The 20,244-nt window shown below is 42.2% G+C and overlaps 1 protein-coding gene and 1 pseudogene across 1 annotated transcript in view; one reads left to right on the top strand and one right to left on the bottom strand.

The window, feature by feature from the left end:
* Positions 1-19,562, bottom strand: part of SEPT11 (septin 11) — a 97,954-nt gene extending 78,392 nt beyond the window's left edge. Inside the window, exon 1 of the mRNA XM_011966215.1 lies at positions 19,398-19,562. The gene's annotated coding sequence lies outside the window, so the exon portion shown is untranslated. The remainder of the gene's footprint in view (positions 1-19,397) is intronic.
* LOC105529127 lies at positions 10,033-10,347 on the top strand (annotated as a pseudogene).
* Positions 19,563-20,244: the final 682 nt, after the last annotated feature.

The following is a 20,244-nucleotide window of genomic DNA, read 5'->3' as shown; positions in this document are numbered from 1 at the left end:
TGTAATACTAAGAACTACATATGAAACTATTGTGCTCATGACCAAGACTGAGCATGAAAAGCACTCCTGCTGCCAACTTGCTTCTGTTGGCCTCAAAAATTAGAGACAAATCCAGCATCTGACTTTAGCTAGGGAGTCTTTTCTTCAAGGCAGGAAGACTGTTTCAAGCCAAACATAACATGTGGGAAGAAGACTATTCCCCATGTATACATGGAACCTTTAACTTCCAACTCCGCATTTCTCAATAAAAATGCTCCAGCATAACAGTGTTTGAGCAGAATAAATTGAGAGGAGTGGAGTGTTCAACGACCATGTAAAATGCCACGGATTTCTTTAAGAATAGGAAGATACATCGATACTCCTAATTACCATTTTGGTCAAGCCACCATCTTAAATCACATGAAGCTACTATTTTTGTAGATGAGAAATGGCTGAATATCAACTTTTGTGTGGTTCAACCCACTGCTAGGACATTCTGTAAAATCAACAGCAATTTTACCACATCTTTTTCTTTTACTGTTAATGATCTTACTGGCTTTTTGCTTCTTAAAAAGGTTATGAAAGAGTAGGCTTCTGAAAAGAGTCTCAAAACTCATAACAAAAACAACAGAAATTTTATCAATAAAAATGTTCCAATAATTAGAAAGACAGGCTAAATTAACCTTTTAGAAAGATGTTTTCTAAACAGTCTGCTTACAAAACATCTGCTTTTTTTGTTTTTCTAAGATTCTAATTGTCACTAATAGTTCCTAGAAAATGCATTTTTGTATAGGCAGGAAGATCGAAAAGAAGGGAGGATGCTGGGTTTCAGCTGTAGAGCGAAGGATTAACAGGAAATTTAAGCCTCAACTTAAGTCCTTAGGCCTCAATAAGGATTAATGGGAAATTTAAGCCTCAATTCCCCAGGCCTCAGTTTCCTCATCTTAAAGGAAGGTCCTTGATTAGGTGACCTTTGAAGGCCCTTCTGGCTCTAGCACTAATAATTTATTGGAATTTGGTAACAGACTTTACTCTACCTATATCCACTTGCATTTTATATCGTCCCACTGCCAAATTCATAAATAATTTCATGGCCTATAGGAAGAGCCATTAACTGTCATTGGAACTCAACCAAAAACAGAAAATCCAACCCCAGTCACTATATATAGCACCTGTTTTTGCGGAGCCACATTTGCTTGGCTACCACACACTCTAGAATCCCTCCCACTCCCTCAGCTGTGGGCCTGCTCACACCATACATCAACTTCTGGTTCTCCAAATTTGCTCTCTTATGGCCAGGCCTGTATTGGAGACATTCTGTTACAGAAACAATTCAAAAATGTTGATGTTATCCTCATCCAATCTATACATTTTAATATCAGAGTTCAAGTACTTGTTTCACTTGTATTTTAAAAGCGGGCACATTTTCCGCACACACAAAAAGCTTAAACTGTTCAAATGCAAAATAAAACGAAAACCAAAAAAAAAAAAAAAACAAACAAACAAACAAAAAAAAACTATTAATGATCTCTTTATTCAAATACAAGAAAAACAAATAAATTTATTTCCAATGGAAATCTGATTGCCAATTGGCAGACTCAACCTACAAATGTGTTTATGTGACCCACACAGTATTTTAAAAACATTTAGTTGCCAACATTATCAGATGTGGAAATTTCACATCAAATTCCAAATATCCATCTTCCTTTGAAAAACTGAAGACTATGGCACCAGCAGGCCCCCATTTCCTAGTCAGAGCCAAGAGGTGGCATGTGTTTTTCCAGCAGTTTAACTGAAGAATATGGGTTGCCTTTTTGGTACTTTTTCTCCTTCAAATAAATGAGCTAAAGAATGGAGCTCATTCATAGATGGCTTACACATTTGCCTCCCTTACTATCATCTTACCATGCCATCAATAATTCAAAACAGAACCTAACTGAAGCTTACCAAAACTGTGTATAACCCATTGGCCATTAACTAAAGAGAAAGTTAGATAAATTTCTATTCTTGTTAATGTTATAGCTACATCAGGTTAAGCACTTTTTTTTTTCTTTTCTTTTTTGTGATGGAGTCTCACTCTGTCACCCAGGCTGCAGTAAAGTGGCAAGATCTCGGCTCACTGAAACCTCTGCCTCCTGGACTCAAGCAATTCTCATGCCTCAGCCTCCCAAGTAGCTGGGATTACAGATGTGAGCCACCATGCCTGGCTAATTTTTGTATTTTTAGTAGAAACGGGGTTTTGCCATGTTGGCCAGGCTGGTCTCAAAATCCTGACCTCAAGTCATCTGCCCACCTCGGCATCCCAAAGTGCTGGGATTACAGGCCAGGTTAAGCACTTTTCTAACTACAGTAAAGCATAAGCATTAATTGAGATCTAGACTACATAATTTTTTTTGAGACGGGGCTCCCTCTGTCTCCAAGGCTGGAGTACAGTGGCACAATCTCAGCTCACTGCAGCCTGAAACTCCCAGACTCAAGCGATCCCCCCACCTCAGCCACCGAAGTAGCTGGGACAACAGGTGAGCGCCACCACCACCCAGTTAATGCTTCTATTTTTTTCTGTAGAAATGGGGTTTTGCCATGTTGCCCAGGCTAGTCTCAAACTCCTGGGCTCAAGCGATCTATCTGCCTCAGCCTCCCAAAATGCTGGGAATTACAGGTGTGAGCCACCATGTTTGGCTGATTACATGAATTTTTAATTTTATTTTTCAAGATGTATTATTGTTAGATTTAAATTTGGTCTATTAGAAAATCATAGGAAAATCTATAAACTTTATACATTGAAAAAAAAAAAGTCAGCTATACTCATCTTGTGGCCTCTTTGCTGAAAATAGTTGCTATATTTGCCTAATCAGGTCATAGTCATTTTACAAGCCTTAATAGTTTCCTGTCTCTATCCTGCATAAAAAGCACAGGGTAATTGATTTGACCAAATATCTTCCTAAATCTTCTTCTTAGCCCTACTGTAGATTTAATTGTCTCTTGTCAAGTGGAGATAAGACTCATTTTATGAGACAATTATTTGCAAAACTAGCATAAATCTTGAGTTGTGGTAACATTACAATGTAGGGTGCCATCCAACTACTTACTCTCTCCACTCACCATGGAATAAAGCAAACCGGACTAAACTGCAACACAGACGATGAGATGAAACACAGACTTTCCCTCTCTCCCAGGAAGACAGTTAACACAGCCAAATGGAACACAAAGGGCAGACTCTGCTGGAGACAAAACCATGTAAAAGAAATGGCAGCCTCTTATAGCTGAAAGCTTGCAGTTGTTCATCAGAAAGTTGGTGAAAATTTCAATATAGCTCTTTTTCTAAAGCACATTATCTTTTTCCATCAATAGACAGCTGAGCCAAGCCCTGAGAGCATTTCTGATGATACAAGATCCTTTTACCATCACAAAACCACTCCTTTTAAATCCTAACATCCCGTGTACAGGGGTTCCAAATTTAGAATATACATATTCTGCACTCTACCATGAGACAAAATCACTATTAGCTCCTAAATTAAACTATAAAAGCACAGCAACAATTCTTGCTTTATGTTGTGAGGAAAACTACACTTTTAAATATCATTGGTGCAAGCATTATTTTCTTCAATTTGTCTGTTCATATGACTAAAATGTGCATGCGACACAAGTTTCTTTTAGAAATAGAAATATAAAAACAAGTATTTCCTATAATAAATTATATATAATATGTATTATATGGGCAATAATATATAATATTATACCACCAGTAATAGGCATAAATTCTAAGCCCAAAAGACAAAATTTGATAAATGATTCCTTTTTTTTTTTTTTTTTTTGAGATGGAGTCTCTGTTGCCTAGGCTGTAGTGCAGTGGCGTGATCTCAGCTCACTGCAGCCTCTGCCTCCCAGGTTCAAGCGATTCTCCATCCTCAGCCTCCTGAGTAGCCCAGACTACAGGCACACACCACCACGCCCAGCTAATTTTTGTATTTTTAGTAGAGATGGAGTTTCACCATGCTGGCCAGGTTGGTCTCAAACTCCTGACCTCAGGAGATCCGCCTGCCTTGGCCTCCCAAAGTGCTGGGATTACAGGTGTGAACCACCATGCTTGGCCTGATAAATGACTCTTTTACACTATTAGTGATGAAAACACTTATCTCTAACAAGAGTGTCTACAATGCCAGACAAGCAGACTTAGGCATATCTCTGCTCTCAAAGAGGTCATAAAAATCTGTCATTCTAAAAGCTAGGTAGGAATGACACAGCAATGCCAAGTTTTAACTCAGTGAATCAGTTGTTATGGCAAGTGTGGTAAATGACGGGAAGCACTGAGCCACTTGATATGAGCTCAAATCAAGCTACTTCTCTCGGGAGCTAAGCTTTCTGAGGAGACTAAACTAAAATGATCCTCAGCTTTCTTTTGACCTTTGAAATGTCCCATGACTCTACAGCACTGCTGGCATCCAATAAAGCTCAATGATAAATATTGCACAGAAATAATGTTTAAGTGTTTTAAATTATGCATAAACCCAAAGTTCAAGATAAGCACAGGTAAGTGAGGCCTGGCACAGTAACTTCCATCTGAGTTCCAGCTTGGCTTTTGGATGATGATAATGGTGATGAAATAGCTCATGCACACAGAGTATCACATCTGTATACTCATGACCTATCTTTGTCAAACCGTAACGTTTACCATCCATATACTTCATCTTTTCTTTTTAAATCACAGGTACGTTTGAAGATCCTCAAGTATCTCTCCTTGATGCCTTTCACTGCTCCTCTTTCCCCAGGTCACCAGCTGGGCTCTTAAAAGGAGATCAGACAGTGCCTGATATTTGCTTCAAAATAATTTGGGGAGAGGTGAGGGAAGAGGTTAGAGACGGGAGCGAAGAGGCTAGAGAGAATGGTAAATAGACCATACAAGATTGGCCATGAATTTAAATGGGAGGGGGAGATGCAAAAAAAAAAAAAAAAAAGACTGGCCAAGAATTGATGACTGGGCTAGGTGATGGAACAGAAGGGTTCATTATACCATTCTCTCTACTCTTGTATGTTTGGGATTTTATTAATTAAAAAAAGTTTTTCTCAGAAAAAACAGAAAGATCAGACTATAAATACTTCTAGACTACATTCCTAAGCTGCATTATACAGTATGGTAGCCACTTGCCACATGTGGCTGTTTCAGTGTAAATTAATTGGCCGGCCACGGTGGCTCACGCCTGTAACCCCAGCACTTTGGGAGGCCGGGGCAGGCGGATCATGAGATCAGGAGATCAAGACCATCCTGGCTAACACTGTGAAACCCCGTCTCTACTAAAAATACAAAAAAATTAGCCGGTCGTGGTGGTGGGTGCCTGTAGTCCCAGCTACTCCGGAGGCTGAGGCAGGAGAATGGCGTGAACCCGGGAGGCGGAGCTTGCAGTGAGCGGAGATCGCGCCACTGCACTCCAGCCTGGGCAAGAGAGTGAGACTCCATCGCAGCAGCAGCAAAAAACAAAACAAAAACAAAAACAAAAAACAAAACAAAAAAACAAAAAAAAAAACAGTGTAAATTAATTAAAATTACACAAAATAAAATTTTAGTTGTACAGCTATTCCAGTCACATTTCGAGTGTTTAGAAGCCATAAATGACTAGTGTGGTGGCAACTATGCAACAGTGGAACATTTTCCATCATCATGAAAGTTCCAACTGACAGCAGTGTTCTGCAGCCTAGGGTGGTATCTCCATGTGGTAGAAGAAGGTGCAAACAACAGTCAGAAGACTTGGCCTTAAGATCATCACTGTTTACCTTGGGCAAGTCTGAGCCCTGATCAAAAAGGAGGTGAAGGTGTTGGGTCAAGAATAATATCCAACCAACCCACCTCACAAAGTTGCTGTGAAGATCAACTTTTACCCACTGAAATGTAATCACAGGAAAAATATGTGGAATTGCACAATTTCAATTAGGAAACCACTGCAGTGTGTGCAATGGGTTTAGTGGCAAAGCCAATATGCAAGTGAAAACATTCTAAAAGTATATTTAAGGACCAAAAAAACCCTGAAATAACTCCAGTTTAAGAAATCACACATTTCAACTTCAAATTTGTTAAGTGTTCTCCTCCCACTCCCTTTATTGGAATAGAAAAACAACTTTCTACTTGCTTTTTTAACAAAATTTTTTCATGGTTGGAATTAAAAATTAAATCTAATTGCTAATGTAAGATTAGCAAAGGATAGCTGGAATGCACCACTTGGGTCAAAAAGCCAAGTCACTTGAATGAATGCAAAAACCCAGGAACTAAGTGGTCCCAGCTTTTATCTACACATAATGAGAGAATTTATCCTTCCAAGACAGATTGAGTACATCTTTGAGTTATCCATTATCTCATGTGGGGTGTGTGAGTATGTGTTTGTGTGTGTGTGTGACTGTGTGTGTACCTTAAAGAAATGCATTAAAAGATCATTAAAATAACTTTGCCTTTCCAAAATAAGATTATTTTGCTTCCAAAATCATATTTCCCCTTATTCTGGACTAACACAAGAGAAACTGATTAAACAGGCAGTATTTCCAATGTTCTTTTATCTCTAAAGCTGGTATCAGAAAAAAAAAAAAAAACACACACAAAAAAACTGATAACCAGTTACGTCAGGGTGTAAAAGGAATTAAATATAGGTAATGCCAAGTGAGACATGTGTACCTCAACCCAGAACAAACCAGTAATTCTCAGCCTTTATTCCCGTTTCCCCATGTGGGATAATTCCATACACACAATGATCCTCAGCCAGGGGTTACATGTGTTAGAATACGGAAATGTTTTGTTAAGTACAAGTCCCTTAAGCTAAGACTATTAGAAGCAGGTGTTGGACATTTTATCTTGATTGAGATTTTTAAAACGCTAGTTAGAGTCAAAACATTTAAATTCACCTTAAAACATCTAAACATACATTCATTCATTCACAACTTTTTGACAAAAGGCCAAGGCTTTTTCATCATAATAGGTCAGAGGAATTTCAATAAGGGTGTCTTTCCAGCACCAACCCACAGGCATCATCTATAATTTCCAGTTTGTTTATTTAATGTGGAGACAGAATTTAAAAGTGTTTTCAATGCAATCCGAATGCAGGCTCTTTTTAGATTTGTACAATTTTCATCTTCAACTTTTTGTAATTATCTTACGTATATTTAATTCACAGCAGTTTTATTTCAGCAAAATTTTTACCTTTACTAAAACTTTCCAAAGCATCTCATTTAGAAGCAATTCAATTTTTGCACTTATAGTTCATAGATTCACAAAACATTAAATTAAATTAGGCGATGATGATGATTATAACTAGTGTAAGTAGGTTTGAAAACAACTGACCCAGTAAGCATACAACTCTGTTGGCAGGTGCAGAAATGCATGTGCAGCTCTAAAATAGAACACAAACAGTCCCCACTTGCAATGGTTCAACTTATGATTTTGACTTTCCAATGGTACAAAAGTGATATGCATTCAGTAAAAACCATACTTCAAATGCCTATACAACCATTCTATTTTTCACTTTCCATACGGTATTTGGTAAATTACCTGAGATAGTCAACACTTTGTTATAAAACAGGCTTGTGTTAGATGATTTTGCACAACCGTAGGCTAATGTAAGTGTTCTAAGCACATTTAAGGTAGGCTAGGCAAAGCTCTGATGTTCAGTAGGCGAGGTGTATTAAATGCGTTTTAAACTTAGGTATTTTCAATATAATGTGGTTATCAGGACATAACCCCACTGTAAGCTAAGGAGCATCTGTACTAGTCTACAAGTCAAAAGCATGTGGAATGCTGTGGGCAGTCAGAATGTTTTGTAGCGGAAATACAGGGCACAAATTAATCTGTCAGTGAGCCTGAAGACATTCCATCCAGATTCTAATAAAACTTCCCAATTCCCTTTGGTGTGCCCTTTTTATCCTTGCCTTAAACTAAAACAATAAATTTTGAAAGATAGCCTGGGAAGAAAAAAAGCTGGAGGTTACCTTTCAAGGGTCCTCGAATTACATTATAAAAGGGAAAGAGAAGGGAAAGAAAATGGGCCTTATTATTTCCGAGTGCTAAGTCAAGTTCCTCATGTTTACTAAAAAAAAGTGTTGGGCTGAATACTAGTTAAAAGAGCCTGACAAGATCCTCCCAGTCATGGAGGTTGAGCATTATTTGAGTCTCAGCCTTTTCTCCCCAGCTACATTGTAGACTTTCCAACAACATGGAGCACAGGACAAGAAACACAGAAGGTCCTCAAATATCCGACTGGTTGATGCTGCACAATCACGAATGACTTAAGACAGGAGGTGGGAATGACAAAACACATCCTGGTAATTCCCCCCTGAATTCAAATCTTATTCCAAAATTTTGAACCTCAGTGACAAAGAGATCCATTTTCCAAAGACAAATTTTGGTTCTGATTTGGTGTGGTGGGAGAGTAGAAGGATATGGTTTTGACATCATCACTCATGCATGGTGTTGGCTGGGCTCAATATTTGTTCACTTAATGAATAGGAACTAGGAAAAGCCACTGAGGAATAAAAGCATAAGTTCTTCAAGAAAGAGGAGATTTAGAAATATTCAGCAGTATCCCCAACTCTCCAATATCCCTATATAAATCTCCATTACATAAAGTCAATGAGAGTCTTCATTGCCCCCAGCTTTGACTGGGTTATAAAATCCAATTTAGACTTGGTCCTCTTCACATAGCTTAAATGTCAGCTTTGGAGCAGCAGCTAGTGGCAGCAAATTAATTATTAGCAACTTTGATACCTGAGACCTCATCTTATCTGCCTTAAGTTCATAAAATACCTTGGAATTTTAGTTTTGAAGAAGCAAACTTGATTATCAACAACTAAAAGACTTCTTTAGAGGGCTCAGAAAGAAAACTGTGCTTCAACTTCAGACAATCCAACATTCCCTAGTGGTTAAGAGGTTGACTAAGGATTAGAAAAGGCTTTGAAAATAAAGAGGCATGTAACAAACAATCAAATTATTCTATCACGCCAAAGTACTAGTCTTAGAGTACCTAACCACCAGGTAAGTCAAACCAAACACCTCAAAGAATGAGAGCAAAGGTGACAAACGTGAGGAGAATCTAAAAATCAATCAGCTTGGTTTACGTAGTTTCCATGACATTCTCAGAAACTGCCTCTGAGAATGGCTTGCACAAAGTGCAGTGATCATTTGAACAATTCTCTTAAAAACTCTTGGGGCACATTTAAAAACAAGTAAAAGAGTACAATTAGATTGTTGGAAACACAAAGAATAAATGCTTGAGGTGATGGACAGCCCACTTACCCTAATGTGATTATTACACATTGCATGCCTGTATCAAAATACCGAATGTAACCCATAAAAACATACACCTACTACGTACCCACAAAAATAAAAAATTTAAAATAAAGTAAAATAAACACTCTTAGGGAAATACTGCATTAATCCCCATCCTTAAAACTGTTCAATATTAGCTAATTAAAGTTGTTTCTTATTACCCCATTTTTCCAATCTATGCAGACAGTATAAGCCCAAAACTTTCTGATTTTTTTTTAAAACAGTTTTAAGCTTTGTCCTAAATTCATAGTTCATGTATCAAAACCATAATTTCCCCCATTCACTCCGTATCCAGGTCCTAGAATATAAAAGTACAATTGACTTGAAATGGGTAAATTAAACCCATTACAGAACAAAGTAGGATATAAGAACAAAGAACAAAGAACTACAGATTCAAAAGCAAGCAGTGCCACCCTGAGAGATTATGAGTTCCATCCCAAAGAATCAGAAATGAAAATTATAGAAAAGTCTAGGTGATGCAATACAACATTTTTTTTTTTTTTGAGTCTAGTTTTTTAATTTGGTCAGGTGCCAGTGGCTCACAACTGTAACCTCAGCATTTTGGGAGGCCTAGATGGGAGGATCACTTGAGGCCAGAGGTTTGAGACAAACCTGGGCAATACAGCAAGACCCTGTATCCATTAAACATAATAATAATTTTTTTAAAACTTGTCTTGTCCAAGCTCGGTCCAGTGCTTTGGATCCGTTTTCATCAGTCCTTACAGCTGCTTGTCAGACACCAGCAGCCAAGAATGGTGAAACAGATCAAGAGCAAGGCTGCTTTTCAGGAAGCCTTGGACACCACAGGCAATAAACTTGTAGTTAATTTCTCAGCCACATGGTGTGGGCCTTGCAAAATGATCAAGTCTTTCTTTCATTCCCTCTCTGAAAAGTATTCCAACGTGGTATTCCTTGAAGTAGATGTGGGTGACTGTCAGGATGTTGCTTCAGAGTGTGAAGTCAAATGCATGCCAACGTTCCAGTTTTTTAAGAAGGGACAAAAGGTTGGTGAATTTTCTGGGGCCAATAAGGAAAAGCTTGAAGCCACCGTTAATGAATTAGTCTAATCATGTTTTCTGAAAATATAACCAGCCATTGACTATTTAAAACTTGTATTTTTTTAAAATTTATAAAAAATATAAAGTATGAAGATTATAAACCTAATTGCCATCTGGGTGACAACAAAACATTAATTATAACAACAACAACAACAACAAAAAACCTCATCTTACAAATAGTAGTGAAAACCTGGTAAAAAGTCAGTTTGTTCTGGCATTTTTTAAACATCCAAAGTAGCTTAGTATATTACAAAATTAACATTCATATTCCCTTATTTGTATGAGGAAATGAAAAGCCCCACACTAATAAACAAGGTGTTTTCATCTAGGTTTCCCCAAAATGCAAGGACTTGCAGGGACTTGCATGCATGTGAGTCCTGGGAAGTGACCCAGGGGAACAGAACGGGGGACAGGGAAAAGTGAAACAGGGGAAGAGGGAAGGCCACCCTAAGGGGACTGTAGAGCTAATCACCCCTGAGGGCTGAGGCTGGGGCCCAGAGGGGAACTTCTAAGGAGCCAGGTCAATTGAGGAGCCATGTAGATCCACCATCTCAAGGGGGTTGCCCCCTGGGAAGGCAGCTCCTTTGGATGTCCAGATGTGCACATAGGTCAGAATAGCTAAGCAGAACCCCAGTGGCAATGGCAGAGAAGCCTGGGGTAGAAAGTGGAGTTGTGAGGTCTACACCTACCGGGGGTTGACACAGCAACAGCCAGGCAGGCACACGTCTTAGCCAGTATGTCTTATCCAATTTATCTGAAGGGTGAATTTTCACTTACTGAGTCAAATGTTTATTGGCTGGAGGTACAGGACATATAGTCCTTTCCCTTAAGTCTGGCTATATAGACTAAGAATACAAGACTGTGGCCAAGGGCTAGCGGAACATATTGCTTATGGTAGGTAATAAGGTTTTTTTGTTTTGTTTTTTACGTTCACAATTATATTTGATAGTTACTGTCTCTTAAAAGGTAACTTAAGGAAACGTGGGGTGGGGACTCCTGATCACTATGTGGATGACACGTAAGTGTTGTCAGCAATTCAAATAAATAAAAATCGTCAAAATGTTGGTGATTCGTGGGTGGAGGCTTCATGGAGGGAATGTTTGATCTGTGCCTCTAAGGTGCGCTCTGATTAGAAAATGGGAAGCCTGTGTGGTTCAGGTGTGCACGAGAAGGGGCAACTGCTCAGTTCCCACTGGGGTGGGGTGGGGTGGCACTTCTGGTTTGAGCCCAGTCTTCAGTATAAAGCCATTATTATTTCAGCACCATTTTCCTGAGATAATTTTTATTGAGGATGAATGTTGAGGCAGCAGTGTAAGCACTATGTGTGTACTAACTGGTTTAATTTGTAACTCTTTGAGGGAAGTACTGTTACTGTTTTACAGATGAGGGAAGTAACCTGCCTAAGGACACAAAGCTTGTTAAATGGTAAAACTGATACTCTAGAACAGGAGCAACCTGGCTCCAGAGCCCACATTCTTCACCCAAATGCTATACACTATGGCCTATCAGTAGAGAGAAAAACAGAGCAAGGGAAAGAAGGGTGCCATCTGATTCATCTGCATTTAGGGACAGATGGCTGGGAAAGGTCCAAAGGGCCGAGGTCCCAAGAGAAATCATTCTGTCAAGCAGCTGGAAGTCCTAATGGCCTCACAACCATTTCCCAGAGAGTACAGTTCCACGGCTGAGGCCACCAGAGAGCAGCACAGAAGGCCTTTCAGAAGGTTACCACCTATCACTTACTTGATGGTGACGTCCCTGGAAGCTCACCACCAGTGAGTACGAGAATTCACTCTGCCTTCAATTCACTGTGGCTGCCTAACTCTTATCTCTCTCTGTCTCTCTGTTTCTGTCTGTCTCTCTCTCTCTCTGTCTCTCTCTCTCTCTCTCACACACACACACACACACTCTCTATCTCTCTCTCTCTCTCTCTCTCTGTCTCTCTCTCTCTCTCTCACACACACACACACACACACACATACACACATCATTCTACTATGCCCAGCTAGAATCAGAGCAGGCCAAAGAGAGGGAGAGAAATCCTTACAGACAGGGATACAATTTTAAAAATAAATACTCGGCTTCATAGTAGATTCCTTGACTAGGAATCTAGCCAACTGTTATTACTCAAAATATTCACTGCCCTCCCTAGAGGGGGATTTACTTCCCCAGCCGATGGCCCTCAAGCCTGGCCAAGTGTCTTTCAGAGCCACTCTTTACAGGAGGATTCTCTATCCTCATCCTTTTGAATTTAGGAATGACCATTTACTTTGGCCGATACAATCTGCATGGAAGTGACCCATCTAAGAGCTTGAGAAGCCAGCTCCTGAGAAACCAGGGTTCAGCATGTGTCTTTGTCCTCTGCCACCAGGCTGGCAATACCTAGATAGAGGATACTCCCTCAGCCTGGGTCCTGGAGGCAATGCAGCATGCAGCAGACCTCCGAGGGTGGAACAGACAAGAAAGCTGCATGAGAAATAAATGCTTGCCATGTAAGCCACCAAAACATGGGGCCAATTCGTCACCGCAAGGTAGTTTAGCTTAACTGACTGAATCAGATGGGAGGTGTGTATACACGTTGGTCTAAGAGCCTTTGGTTCCAAAGCCTAGCCTCTCCCACAAATTCGCTGTAGCAGATTAGCTGACAACTTCTTCCTGCCTCATTTTCCTTCTCTATTACTTCTCAGGTATTTTGTGAGTATAAAGTGAGATAATTGTGTTGACAGTAATTTGAATTGAATAAATTTTAAAATAAAGATGCTGAACAAGCTTCCCATGCACAGTTGTTTTTGGTCAAGCCTTTTGCCCCCCAACAGCATGTAAGAGTAAATTTAATGAGTACCTTAATGAGATTCACAAAATTTTATACTGGTATGAAGACAGTACTCAAAGAGATGAGATGAATGAAAACAGCATGAAGTCTTAAGGAAACCCTGGCTTTTAACAGACTTTTCTCCTGTTTTCATAAAGTCCAGTGAGTTTTTAATTTCCTTTTTGGAGAACACTGATTACCACTTGAAGTCCAAGGTGGAAGGAGTCCTACCATCTTCCCCCCAGCCCCACCACACTCTTCAGGACTCAGTTGCTTACGTCTAAGAAAATAATAACTTCTACTTCTGAATCCCGAGGAAAGGCTCAATGCACAAAACTGGGCAGAGGAAGATCTAGCATTGTCGTTGTCATATGTTGTCACTCCTTCTCTGTGTCCTCCGTCAGTCTTCATTTCCTCTAATCTTTAAAGGTTCAGTGTGGGCATGAAAGGAATCAACTCCCCTGATCTTTTCTCATCTCTCCTACTGAATCCTGAAGAATTAGTAGTCTGCAGATTTTCTTTGTCTTCCTTCAACCAATTTCAAGGATCTGAGATATCTTAAGTTGTGGGCAAAGGGTGGATGGAATATGAAGCATTTAAAGAGTTACACAGTAAATACATGCCTATAAAGATTGCACCGCACAACTGAGTCTCTTCCCACCTACTCAGCCTCTTGTCTGTCCACTCTCCCTACCCAACCCTAATGCTGACGTTCCGGCTACATTGGATTTCTTTAAGAGTCTCTCCCTCACTTCCAGAGTCTGGCAGATGCTGTTTCCTGGGCTTGGAACACTTCCACAACCACCTCCCCATCTCCCTTTCCTTGCTAAATCCTATTGCTTACTCAGCCTATAGAGAGATTTCATGAGAGCAGCAAAGACTGCACTCAAGTACTCACCAACATAATTTCAGCACCTGCATATAGAAGGTACACAAGAAACGTCTGATAAAACAGGTGGGTTGGAAAGCCAAGAATGAGTACTGATGTGTTAGGGTGTTGGGGATTATTTTGTTTTTCAACTTCTAACCTATCTATATTATTGTGCCTCAACTTCTATGAGAGAAAAAAAAACCCAATTCTTCCCAAAGGAAAGTTACTTATCAAAAACAAGTAGGTAAATTTTAATGTTGTGCTATATATTTTTTCATTTCCTTTTTGTACAATAAAAATGAAAAAAAAAAAAAAGAAAAGAAAAGAAAGAAAAGAAAAAAGAAATCACACACAGACAAGAACAAACAAAGCTCCTATTTGTCAGTACCAAAAATGGTCCTTTTGGAATATGGTCTCTTTTCTACCTCTCCACCTCAGCCTGCCCCTCTCTCAATGTTTCACACTCCATCCCACCCAGTCACAGTTCAGCAGGTGGGCAGAATGTGTCCACACAACTGGACTTCCTGTGCCATTTGGCTTGAGCGATGTGCTCACACGCCCTGGCGTCAATCCCAAAAAGAGGTGGCTCTACTGCCTTGGCTTTGTCACATCAGGGAACAGACTTCTGATTTCTATCTCAGGCCAAGCCTGGAACAATGTGAATTTTATTTTAGATCGCCCAGCAAATTCCTTTTAGAAGTCTGTCTCTATCACCTTAGCCCAAGTCTTGTTTTTATGTTCAACAGCAGCTGCATTGATGGGCTGCCAGCAGGCATGAGTGGGTCAGGGGAAGTACTGTTTAGTTGGGAGTTTTCTGTCAATCCAGACTTTTTAAAAGGGGGTGGGGGAGGGCATCAATTATATTGTAAAGTAGATCTCCTTGGGAAAAAGGATAGAAGATTTAGTTCATTTAAATAATGGTTCAGCTTTGCTGATCCCATTTGAGACAAGTCTAGCTAAGACTATGAAAGATGGATCCCAATAAAATGATAAAATCCAAGAGCGGCATCTATCCCCAACCAAGTTTAGAGCCCTATAAAGAGAAACACAGGCACAGAAAACTCTGTGGCCTGTGCCACAGTCTAAATCCGATGATCATGATCAGTGTGACATCATCATTGGGTAGAGTATAAACACTTGGTCTTTTGGCAATCAATCAAGTAGGCCATCCAAATCAAGGAAACAGCAGAGTCCCACAATCATTTGTTCCTTTCACAGACATAGGATGGCCCATGCCCAAACACTAAGCATCCACTTCCTTTATTCTAAGATTATTCAAATGGTCACACAGGACTCATTCAGGCACACAGTTTGGTTTCTAGGTAGCAGTTTATACAAGATGGGTTATATTTGCTCAAAAAAGTGATGAAATAGACTAACCACCTAAGAGCCACTATATCAGGATAGTGGGATATGGGCAGTTTTGTTCTTTTAATCAATTCCTTGGGTTTCCTTTTCACTGTAATGTAGACACATCATTTTTAAAGAATATAATTTAAAAGATAAAATTAATCTATAGCTTTCAAAAGATTTTAAAAGGAGAGATTATTGTACCTCAGAAACTTCTTGCATTCCTTAATAACTGCTTATAGAGCCTCAGTGTGTATAATTTATATCACTGACTAAAAAGTTCTAACTTTTGAAAACCGACCTGAGATGACAGCCCCTTTACTATTTAGGTGGCCCTCCCCTGGACCTTTCTTGGCTCCATTCATGTTTCTCCAGGCACACTGACCACAGCCATCCATCTGGGGCCACATTTTCAAGTCACAAAAATGGCAGTTTTATAACAAGGGAAAATAACATTTTATTGGCAGTACTCCTCCCCTTCCCACACTCCCTGCCCTTGAAGAGGGACCTCGTCTTTAGGAATCGCCTATAATTATCCTCAGACAGATATGAACCTTCACCTGAATCATATTTGCTGAGTCAGCAATAGGCATATAATTCCTTTTCTCCCTAAATGATTTTACACATTTACACTGAAGTCTGTCACTTGAATACACCAAATCTCTCAAACAATAAAGTTCCTGGTAAGAAGAAAATTTCTTGTCCACTGCTATATCCCCAACACCTAGAATAGTACCAGACACATAGCAGGTGCTTAATAAATGGTGTTAAATGAGCAAATAGAAACTTGGTTTTCCATTTCCTTATATGCTCAACAGATAAAAGAGCAGTTAAGTGCATTTCTTGAAGGATATCATAGGGAAATCTCCACCACCAGCAAAGTTTAAACATACTTTTTGTTAGGGATAAAGAAATATTTCTGCACTGGGGAGCAGGCTAACCCAAGTGACCTCTAAAGTTCCTTTCAACTCCTAGAATCTATAAACTGATGAACACCACAGCTTAAGAGAGTCGATCAGCTACATAAAGCCTGATTCTCAAGTAGAGTGAATTGCCATGTCTGTTTAAAATAAAGATAATAGCTGCCCCAGGACTTGGACGCAAAAATGCTAATTCATCCAAAATGCAGACACATCCCTTGGGGGTAAAATGTTCTTGCTAATCATCAGTTATACCAGGCAAACAGCAGATGTGCTTCAGGGTCTTCTTAGGGCTAAACCCAAAACCCATCAGTGGGGAAATGGAGAAGCTAGGGATCAAAATTAAAACTGAAATAAACAGTATCACACTAAATTGAAGCCTTTGTTTTGCAGTCAATAACAAATCCACCTAAACGTAACTGAATTTAGACTTGAGGTTTGAATGGTTTGTAACAGAATATATCCATTTCATAAGATAGAAAATAGCGCATTTGACATGTAAGCATTTTTGTCCACTAAAATGTCATATTTACCTGGGATATCACACTCAGATGTTCCCATTCAAGAATATTGAAAATTCAGGGTAAGTTATTCAGATTACATTTTGCTTCAGTCTGGCGGGGAGAGGTAGTTATCGGGAAAGGAGATATGCTCCTGTTGTCCTAAATAACTTTTTAAAAAATCTAATTGAAGAAATAACTAGGGAAACTCCATTCACACATAAATCAACTTTGGAGTGGTTCTTTTCCCTCAGCGCAGCCTACCTTTCTTTTGGTGAAATCACAGACTAGATAAGGAAATGGGAGGGCCAGAGAACTCTTAACTTTAAAGATGCCGTGTAGATTCCATGGAGCTGTGTCTGAAGAATCTTCCCCACTCACTGACTTTGTTTTAAAGCCATAACTGCAGAGACCACACTTAAGACAGTAACCCAACAAACAAAGTGAAAGGCTTCAACAATTCTCTGTGAAATGTGATCATACATTTTCTGTAGACTTTCTAACTTTATAATCAATTCCTAATCACCCATACGTTAGGTTTCCAAAAGAAAAGTCTTCTATCTTTAGGTTATAATTTAATTCCAGTGACAACAGGGAGTGCGCAGAAAGAAGTCACTTCCTCTGTGCACATATACTTAAAAAAATCTCCTCTATTATCTGAAGAGGGAGGTGTAACATAAGAATTCTGTGGGATTAGGCTCACATATGGTTGGCCGACTTGGTGTTGGATATGATTATAGCCACACAACTAAACCTTAAATCCACATACTGTTTCTATTTAACTGACATATATGAACTAATTTATAGAAAATGTGCAGCTAATTATTTCTTCCACCTCCTCCATCCCTCAAGAATGCACCAGCAATAATAGGTGTTACTGAAAAAGACATACACCCCCACTGAATATTTGCATTCCTAAACGCTTACCAATTTCTCTAAAGCAGATATTGTTATTTTAGTTATCTGAATCTACGCCTTGCTAATAGGTATAATGCGGGCAGGGGGAAGAGTAATTTAACCAGATAAATTTGACCTCTATAGACCTCAATTTTCTCACCAAAAAATAAAACGACTAGCCGAGACTATGCAAATTTCCTCAGTAACAATAATCTACGTGTGACCACTAATGATCGAGAGCACAATTTATGTGCAAAAGAAGGCCAGAATTCTTAAAAGAGCCATGTCATTAAATCGTAGAGTTGAAAAGGCCTAAAAGACAGTTATGATTCGATATGACCACTGTTGTCTTCTGACTGCAGAAAACGTCTTTGAAAGCACCGCGGGCAGCCGAACCACCAAACCGAATTAGAATCCGCAAAGGGACCCATGAACTTCTCGCGAGGGGGTAGGATGCAAAAGGCGCGCGTATCTGGGGAGGAGTTAGGCGGGGAAAGGGGGAAGAGCCAGGAGCCTGAGAGCACAGCCTTGCATTTCTGGGATTTCCGAGCTTCCAGTATCTCAGTAAGTCTTTCGTCCGTAACTATAAAATCTTCCGAGCCACCACCTGCAGCTGCACAGTTGTGGGAAAGGGAAGAAGAGAAAGGGAAGAGGTGATAGACGGGGAAGGACCTCGCCCGAGGCGCCCCCAAAGCCAGTAAGGCGAGAGTGGACTGTGAACATCGACAAGAAAAGGGGAAAGGGAAAACAGGAGGACTCCGCCTTTCCCACCCAGCTCCGCTCCTTCCAATAAAAAGGAAAGGCCGCCGCCGCCCCTTCCTCCGCCTTTCACTTGGGGATGCGGAGCGGCCACTGAACCGCACCCTCAGAGTCCCGCTCCCCTCCGGCCCGGCCCCGGGGCGCGGACCGAGTCTTGCACCCCAGTAGGCGCGGCGCCTTGGCCCACACACTCGGGGCAAAGGTATCTCCTCCTTCCTACTCTCCTCCCTCCCGCCGTGGGGCACTCGATTTTTCACGCACCCGCCCGCCCTTCCTCTTCCTCGCGTCCTAGCCTCCTCAGCCCGCCGCCCCCGGCCTTTCAGCCGCAGAACATTTCAATCCTTCCACCCACACCACAAGGGAGCCTCCAGAAAACTTTGTGTGTGTTATCTGGGGCTTTGTCCACATCCTGGGCAGGGCTCGCTCACCCGGGTGGATGCCCGAGGGTGTCAGGGATCTCACAATGCGCTGGGGAGGCCACCACGGAAATCCCACCCCTCTGACCCGCTTCTACAGCCGTACCACACGCAGCGCTTCAGCTCGCAATTCCCACGCCCTGAGCGCCCCCTCGGCGCGGGGGAGACAGGAGGAAAGCCCCGAACCCGGTGCCCTTCTGGCTGTCACGAGGGAAGAGGTGCGCCGGGAGAGGGAGGCGGCTGAGACACGCCGCGCCTCAAAGAATCATTTTAAAGGGAACAGGAGAGGGGTCCTTTTTCTTTCGCATCCTCAGAAGAGGGGCGCGACGAGGCGATCCACTGTTGCATCACGTAACTAAGCCCCTGGGCTCCTCACCCGGACCCCAGACACGCGCCCAAATTCGTGCACACACCCACAGCCGCCGCCGCGGGGCCGAGCCCCCGCCCGGCTCCCCTGTGGTCCCCACCACACCCGCCCCAGAGCAGAGACCACCCGGCGCCCGAGGAGCAGCAGGCGAGGCCCCAGCACTCACAGACGGTCTCCCCACGGCCACGGCCATCGCAGCTGCGGCACCGGCTCCGGCTGAGCCCGGGTGCTCTCCGCCGACTCCGGCTGCTGCTAGTGCTCCAGCTCCGGCTCGCCTCCCTCGCGTCTCCCTCGCGGCTGCGCTCTGCTCGCCGGAGTCCCGCTCGCAGCCAGCGGCATCTGCTCCCCCCACGCCGCCGCCCCTCCCGCTTTATTAGAGCAACATGGCCACCCGCCTGGAAGGGACCATTCGCTTCCCCAGGAAGGGGTGTGAGCCTGCGCGCCGGGCCGCGGTGGTGGGCGGGAGGATGGTGGGCGGGCTCCGAGTCCGGCTCCGCTTGCCCGGGCCGCAGGGTTCGCCCCTCCGGCCCAAAACGACCCTCTCCGCTGCCATGAGATGCCCCCAGCCTGTGCGCTGGCCGCCACTCCCCGCTCCATCAGGTGCCGGAATCCGAGTAAAAGCCTGGGCGCGAGCTCCTAGCCCCGGGGCCCGCCACGCGCCCCACGAAGCCAGCAGCTCCAGTGGCCGCCGGGAGAAGGAAGGGCGGCCGGGGGAAGACGGGTCGCAGGGACAACACCTGGCGCAAAGTTAGCCCTGGACTAGCACGCCCCACCTGGAGAAGCCGGCCTGGAAGGGGCTGCGAGCCACCAGGCGGAGCGGTGGGCGACCGAAGTGCGGCTGGGCGGGACGCCACGTCTCCGCACTGGAAGAATTGCCCCTCCGCAAGTCTTCCCTTCCCACGTGGGGGCCTTCCAGGCCGCACTCGGTCTCCCACCGCTCCCCCTGAGAAGGGAGACTAAAAGACAGGCATCTGGAAGCTGTCACTGTGGCGCGCGGGCGGACAGGGGATTCCACTG

Source organism: Mandrillus leucophaeus, unplaced genomic scaffold (assembly GCF_000951045.1).
Source record: "Mandrillus leucophaeus isolate KB7577 unplaced genomic scaffold, Mleu.le_1.0 Scaffold75, whole genome shotgun sequence".
NCBI lineage: Eukaryota > Metazoa > Chordata > Mammalia > Primates > Cercopithecidae > Mandrillus > Mandrillus leucophaeus.
Note: the sequence above shows the minus strand (reverse complement) of the source record. Positions and strands in the feature narration are given on the sequence as shown.